At 43.7% G+C, this 8,345-nt stretch overlaps 2 protein-coding genes across 2 annotated transcripts in view; one reads left to right on the top strand and one right to left on the bottom strand.

Moving 5' to 3' along the window:
- Positions 1-8,345, top strand: part of LOC100744169 (TSC22 domain family protein 1) — a 103,962-nt gene that overhangs the window by 17,532 nt on the left and 78,085 nt on the right. The window lies entirely within an intron of this gene.
- The window catches only part of LOC112212246, a 61,952-nt gene that overhangs the window by 11,119 nt on the left and 42,488 nt on the right, over positions 1-8,345 (bottom strand). The gene's annotated exons all lie outside the window — the stretch shown is intronic.

Genomic DNA, 8,345 nt, shown 5'->3' with positions numbered 1-8,345 from the left:
CCGAGCCGCGTCGATGACTTATTGTGGGACGCGGGGCAAACGTATGGTTACGCGTACTGGTAATCATTCGTACACATGTTATAATTACCGTTGCGTTGCCGATTAATCACGAGATGGCCGGAACAGACCCGGGCCGGTATTACTTCTTCGCTCTCGACCCAAGCAAGCGCTCGTGAATTCGCGACGAGTGATGATTTCGTCTGTCCAAAAAGTTCTCGCACTCGGCACACCCTCTTTCTCTCACGAGGGAGATTTAACGGTATCTCTGGAACAACGTTCGATACCGCGTCGTAAATAATACAACGCCTGGATCGTAATGTATTCTACCAGCGATAATTGGTACCTGAGCACGAGCTTTTATCGCGAGCTTATCGTAATGATACCTTGAGCTTCATCCTCGGTGTCTCCGTGAGATTAAAGTTTGATTAAAACCAGTATGTGGAAAAAATGTATGTACACATGACGAAGGAAGAATTACCGTAAATCTATTCGCAAACAGACAAAATTAATACGATCAATGATACGAACTTAATGATTAACTGGTTCGAATGGCAAAAGAAGATATTGTTGAAAATTTACGTAGCTCTAGGTGGAAGCCATATTCGTAATTACTACGAACAGTTCGCAGAGTTCATCAGACGCAGAAAGCGAGTTCGCTAGCTTCTTCAGGCGACTAGTCGTTAGCCACGACTGAGGGGAGTGAATGCCGCTGGAATTTACGCGAGATTAAGCGCCACGTACGCTAAGCGAGGAGCCGCGAGCGATCGCTTTAAACGCGAAGATTTCACCAAGAAAGAAAGCCCCGGGGATACTCTTTCAAATACCAACGAAATCCCGCCTCGTTGTTCCCCGCGATAATTACCCCGTTTTACGAACAAACGCACATTCCAGGTATCGAAAAACCGGGTAATGACTCAACCAAGAAAACATGTTCGTAATTCGTCTAATCGTCACGTTGTCAATTTCACCATCGTTCCTATAAATATCGACACAATTATTACTAATAATAATCTTAGCTTCCTATACGACGATGCTTTACGATCCAAGTAAGTAGGTACGCAAACTCACGGAAGTATTCAGACACTTGTGCGCACCTTTTATAAATATATAATGTGCGTCACAAATATAATTATGACAAGCGAGTCTCATTATAATGCTAATGAAATTCCAGAATGTTTCATATAACGCATACGTACGATAGGCACAGAAATATTTCCAATGGTAACTGGTAACTTATGGTAGATTTTCAAGCACTGAACCAAACCGTGAGCCAGACACATATCTTGATGTGTAACGCAAACACGTGACTAGTCTTAAGTTACTGCTAGTATATACAGGATTATCGATGAAGTAATACAGTTATTGAACAGCATCCCTGCTCACCTGTGCGCAAGGTGAAGTTCAAGTACACGACCGCGATAGGACTTATCCAGCGATCGAGCAGCTCGTGCCTCTCGATTCTGCGATCCTCCACGCCCACGCGCAATCGCTATTCGGTGTACAGCACCGCAGAAGCGACTTATAGGTGGCTGAAAGCTATCTCTCAACCAAGGCAGAATCGAGAAACAGAGTTAATGGGATTGGCTATGGTGTAACGAAACGCAATAAATACGCCTAGAATTCGAAGCAGTCTGACTAGTTGGGAATGTATCTACTGTGGATAAATTTGACCGTGTTACGTGTAGGAGTAATAGGTACGATTTAAAATGTTTCCATATGAAATAAGGATGTCGTTTAGTGAGGGTGAAAGTATCGATCTGTTATTAACTAGTATTAATTATGTCTATAGATAGTTCGTTATATCAATGATATTTCTTTATATTGACAGGTAAATGAAAAATTTACGTACTGGAAATTTTAAGATGCTCTTTGATATTAGCAACTGTGAGTGGAAACTTATTGCGTAGTCGACTTATATTTTTAAAGCTGGTTATAAAAGCTATCAACAGCTTAGAGACAGAGACGAGATAGAAACAGCGTTTTATCTTTAGAACCAATATGCATTTATAAGCTTCTATTGAGACAGAGTAGTTAAGCGTAATTAGTAATTAATATTATGGTGGATAAAGTGGTTTTTCATTACACTTTAGCAAAAAAAAATAAATGACAGAACAAATTGTCTTTGTAAACTAATAGAGTGCTCCATCGCCATTACCTAATAGTGCTCTAAAAACATTTTCCATTTAAACTGGCTCCGCCCAACGTCACGTTATGACAATAAAGATATAATATCTATGGTTGCCAAATGCGTTCCTGTGGACACGTTAAAAGGTGTTCAAAACGGCTTAGGACGTGGTTTATTGCGTCCCACGTTTCGCCAACTGGTTTTCGACTTCCTCGTTTTCTCCCCGATTGGCCATCGTCATCAACGAAATCTCGTTTTCGAACCTCGATTCGATCGAATTCGCGCTAGTTTTGTTGTTCTTGGATTAGTCGTCGAATCGCTAAAATAAAGAAAAATAAAAAGAAAGAAAGGGACCGACGACTGTAAATTAATCGGCATTTCGTTCCGTGATACACACTGGCGCATTCTAACACGCCTACGTGAATTTCTCGTCGGACAATCACGCCCGAAGCGATCAAAATTCAAATTGAAACCGTTTTCATCGCTGATATCGTCGAATCGGCTTTTTGTCACCATTGCGGTACCGGTGAACGATTCCAAATTGCCTTTACAGATTAATCCCTGGCCGGCGATAAAATTTACGATCGGTAGACGATCTTGCGTAACGAAAAGATAGCGAACTTCGCCTCCGGTTGTTCCTTCAGATTAGAATCTATCGCTGCTTTACGACACTCGAGTAAAGATCTGGGTTAAGCCTCGCCTGGATTTTACGCCGCTTCGAATCGATTTTTCTATCCGTCTCGGTTTCCTATGTTTTCACGTTTACGAACCTCAGACTTGTTAGCGAGGCTGGAATAGATTGAAACGCCTATACCGTACAAATCGTTATTCTCGTGACTGTCAACACGCTGACCATGATATAGTACCTACTGATAGACAGAAAATGCAGGAAGTATTAAAAAGAGACATATGGAAGAAAAAGGAACAAGTGTACCCGCATAAATGAATAATATGAACACAAGAGAAAGTCAAACGAAAGAGCGCGTAGCACATTAAACTACCATCGTATGTAAATATGCTATCAAATCACAGCGTTGGCTTACACAACCGTTATATTATCTTCGTTTAAATTAACCAACCAAAAAACACCCACCGTTTAATTACACGTCTGTCGTGTCTCGATACCACACATAAATGACGTAATCACCGATATTACAAACCACGTAACGTACAGAAAAAATACATTAAATGGAGATGGAACACCTGCGAAATCAACGGTTTCCGTCGAATGTGAAGAATCCTGTGGAACGTATCCCGTGGCTCGTATCGACAGCTGCGAACAATGGCTGGATTTCTCAATCGTCCTGGCACGTAATCGATTAGGGTCCTTCCCCATCGAGAGTGCCGCGCTATCGTTGTATCGCGAAGGTGCGCCCAGGCATTCGGCAAGGCTAATTGAATGTGAATCGACGAAAGCCCCTCACGTGTGTGGGATTCGCGTATAATTAACGTTGATCGCGGCGATTGATTCCAGGCGTATCTGTTCGCGTTGCGAAGATTATTTAGTTGGATACTTTAGGAATCTCTCGTTAGCTCGTAGCTCGTTCGATTTTCCGTGTCGACTGTTACACGGTAACCAAGTTTATCGGATTAAAGTGCATCAAAATTCGTTTTTTGCCTCGCCGATTTCTCGCGGCCGAGTCCGTAATTGCTCGTCGAACGTCCGAAGGGACAACGGGCCGAAGGTGATGATTGCACGTTTCGAAAATGATCGCGCACGAATGTTTCGTTTTTGCTTCACGGTTAGAAATGATAATCGCAGGGTGTTTTCTTGGTGTGCTGGTCGATTTGAGAAGATAACCGAATGGTCGTCTGCATGGTGTTATAAACTTTTCACTAAATACGACAGAATCATCTGAAATTATTATATTGGAAATTGATATCTTATCATAGGAACATTTCCCTAAAATTCTCGTTGAAACCTTATATGTAATTTCTATTGCTCGACAAAAGACAAGCAGTGAACTCGAACAATTCGAGAGACCACCAGCTGCTTCGTAACTCCCTCTCGCCACACCAATAAACGTAACGCGACACGGGTAGAATGCCACCCTCGCGCAACCTGCGGAACTCTGAACTCGAACGTTAGCCTCGTGGCGTTAGCGCGTTTCGCGCACTGACTCACCTGCATCAGGTTCAAGCGCAAGCGTGCACTCACCAGACGTGTGCGTGCATTCCCGCTGGAGGTGCACGCGTTGCGGTCGCGCGGCCGCCTTCTTCGTCGCTGCTCTTCGAGTTTCCTGCTCCCCGGCCCTATCCCTGCTCCAACGGGGCCAGTGTAAGTGCGTACATAAGCAAACCTGTTGTTACCGCTCCTCCCCGCCATTATCTCTCTCACGCATCGGCGCCGATTTTTATAGGCGAGGTGATTCACGAGGCAAGTTCATCAAGTCTCCTCCCTTACCTTCCGTGAGCACACAGCCAGAGCGCGCTTTCACGAGGATTAGAAAAGAACTCTCGTTCCTCGAGATGTTCTTTAAGTCAAGTGAACATACGTTAAAAAATCGTGGTAGGATTTGGGAAACTAAGAAATTTGAGAAACTAGGATCTTCTCCTTCTTTTTTTATTCCTCTCTCTATCCGTTTCATTTCTATTAGTAAAGCCCAATGTGCTCTTTGCATTTCATACGTAAGAGTTCTGAAGCAATTACCGACATCTTCAGGACCAATATCAAAGATTTTTAAGCCTAAGATTGTTTCTACTTCCGGTATAGGAAGATTTACGGATTTCTTGTTTCTATTCAACGAGATGTTATAAACGGACAAACGATGTTTGCATCACATATATATTTCAAGCATTGAATTTATATGAAACGGTAGATACGATACTGTAGGACGATGCCTAATCGTAAAATTCAATTCTTGAATCGAGTAACGGTATTAGCATTTATGCCGTTCATTAATGTCCCCCGTTGTTTTTACGTCGATCGATATCGTTATGAGGTATACGCGATGCGTCGTACAAAATAATCCACGCATAGATCACATGAATAAACGATGTTTCTCCGTTTGCTCAAGGTTTCTCCAACTCCACCGCATATTCACTTAGATCAACGATAAACAATTTAATGGGATATAAAACTGGTCGATCGTAACTTGCGTCGAAATGGTACTCGACTAATTATTCGCGATTCTATATTTAATAGTCGCGATTGTTCAAGCTTAAGCAATGTGTTTTACATCACGAAGTCAATTAAACGTCTTGCTATTGGCACATGACACGTTTACTTTCTGTCCAGAAAGTCTGTCTACTTGAATTCTTGCGTAACCCTCGAACGCCAATGAACACGAAAGAACGCGAAAGAAAAAGAGCATACAAAATGATCCTTGGGATTGATGAAAAAATTAATCGAATCTCATGTGGCATGAACGATCAAGAAGCATAGAGAATGTCAAATTATAATAGGCAGAGAATAGAAACCAAAAATGGAGATAGAAAAGACATCCGGAGCAGTGAGCCGAATGAAAAAAGGGCCGAGGTGCGAGTGGGAGAAAGGCCGAGATACGGTATCGTTATCATTCCGCTCGAATCTAATACGGATGAAATTCCAAAGCAGCCCGCGTACAAATGGTCGCGGCCACGAGGATGTCCGCAGCTTCCTGCTCGACCATTCTGATCAACAACGACGATCAGCTGTTACGCGGCCACCCACACACCCACGTGTGCACCTGAACACACGCCACGCTACGAAGAATCGGCTGCTGGTGAGGACACGTTCGTAACCAGTTCACCGTAAGCAGACATCGGGAAGTGTCTTTTTGTTTGCGATTATTACCCCATAATGTTCTTGACGTAGCATGTACTGTCTGTTCTCTGGATGTTCAATGGTAACGTGTACTTTTTGATGGCGCTATTCGTTTCCGTCAAAAAATCGCCCTGGGTTATTCCTGCGTTACGTTTGAACGTCACTGTGAAATGAAAAAGCTTAAGATTGCTGGAAGACGGTGTTATTTCTGAACGTTCAAGTCACCGCTAATGGCACAATATAGAGCTACTGTGCTCCGGACGACATGGATTTAATCAGAGTAAATTGATTGTGAAGTAATTTCTTTTTGTGCTGGGAATCTTGAAATTGAACAAATACTTGGATAACGATCGTAAAGGTGTCCCGGATATAGAAAAGTAGGAAAGAATGATGATGTTTTTTAATTCACAGATCCACAAATGGCGATGTTGATCATTTTGGCAATGTTGAAAGGCTGCAAGGATCGTTCGAAAAGAAACAAAGAATTCACTATACGGATGAAGAATTCTAAATCCTTGGTTCCGTTAATTGAGAAGGAACACGGGGAGGAAGAAAACATTCAAATATGAATGGATTATTCTTATTTCATCACGTACGAAAGAGCCATGCCGACTTAAAAAAGATCCCGACTTTAATATGACAATATGTATGCCGAGAGTAGGGCGTAATAGAATTCACCTAAATCAAGACTATAGTACGAGCAGGGCTAAAACGAGATCTCGGGATTATAAAGACAATGACCCCGGCAACGAGTCAGGTAAGGACCGACACAATAATTCAAAAGGACATCTAATTCGTACGAGAAACTCGTTTTTATTCCCGCTACGAGAGAAGAGGTCATCCCGTTGGAAGCGCGGGAAGGAGAAAAAACTGATGGAAACGAAGAAGAAAAGGAACGGAACGATTGACTGGACAAAGAATAAATTACTATGTTCCACAACTTCCGCCGGCATGGAATCGAAAACGTCTCACTCACAGTGCGTCGTGTTTGCTATCCACCAAGAGCTATCTAAAAAAGCTTCCAAGCGGAGGAGGTCACCCCTATGTAACCGCGTGTCATGACGAATCAAGAAGAATCTCTGTAAACGAAAACCCGCATACTCTCCCTCATGTTCTAAACTATTCTGTCCAGAGAAGACAGCAAATCGAGATCGTCGAACGAAGAATTTACCGAACGCCGAACGGAACTAGATGCCTCCAGCTCTATTCATGCTAATGCATTCCATTCACATTCTTCAGCGCACGGAACTAACGTCAGGAACATACAAGTACTCGTTGTAGAAAAGATATAGCGAGGATGTAAAGTCAGACGATCGATGAGGTTCACAATTTTCAACGATCGGAACAACTAGTCGACAACCATCGGAACCAATTCAGAATCAATTGCTCCTTTATAGTACTTATATCTATAAAAAAAATTGTCTACTCCTCTAAAGAGAAGCAGTTGTAACTCACTTATTTTCTAATTTATATTTTGCAAGCTCCGATTTCGTGGCTCGTCGAAATTCGATAAACTCAATGAGTGATTCGATGTACGATTCGATTAACATCAAATTTGGAAGAACTTGAGCAGAATGAGAGATCCTTATTAAGAAATTGCGAGCGTAAAAAATAAGAGCGAGAGTGCCACGAGCCCTCCGGTAGCGAGGGAACGCGTAACCAAAGGGGGTCCATGTATTGGGCGTTCTTTAAGATGGCCGATCTCTTCGCGGCGCGGAATCAATATTGTTGGATTGACTCGATAACGCCTCGTAAATATAATAAAGCCCTTGGAACCTCGTCCCTCTGGATCGTCTGTGGCGCGGGGCAGCGCTGCCTAACAGAGATAATGGTCGAAGCCCTGGGCACCCGGTAGGCCTCTACTATGGAGGGGTTCGATGGAAGGGCCTTACAACCCCCTCTACACAAGTTTCCTACTCGTCTCTGTCGCTCTTTCTTCCCCTGCATGCTTCTCTCTCCCTCTCTATCGAGCGAAACACGTCGCGGCCAGAGCTGGCGGGCAACGCAACAACCGAGTCAGTGAGACTCAGCCCGAGCCGGCGAACGGTTGGCTCTTGGCGCGTTCTTTGTATCCGTTCGTCTGTTTGTCCGTTCGTCTCGTGTTCTACTGCGATCGTCGACCGTTCTACGAACTCTTCCACGACTGTGTGTGGTCCCTGGATCTGGATTCGCTGGAAGTTCTTGCTCTCCGGAACACGATAAAAACAGGACGATCCTTTCGATCGATACGAAATAGGGAAGATCGAGCGTGACACGACGTTTGTTGATCACAGGATTCGTCGCTCAGAGTTCGGAGATTTTTCGAGTATTCCGGAGGACATTGTGGTCGACATAGTGTCGATTCTAGAGGAAGAAGACTGGAATAGCAACGGAGAGGATTCGACAATGCTGGCGAACGTGTAGCGAGCACGCGGAGACTTCGACGACCGGTACGAGGATGTCGCGCGTCGTGGACCACCCTGACCGTCGTTGTCG

The sequence above is a fragment of the Bombus impatiens genome, unplaced genomic scaffold (assembly GCF_000188095.3).
Source record: "Bombus impatiens unplaced genomic scaffold, BIMP_2.2 scf_0136, whole genome shotgun sequence".
Taxonomy (NCBI): Eukaryota; Metazoa; Arthropoda; class Insecta; order Hymenoptera; family Apidae; genus Bombus; species Bombus impatiens.
The sequence above is the reverse complement of the archived record's forward strand: the minus strand, read 5'-3'. Positions and strand labels throughout refer to the sequence as shown.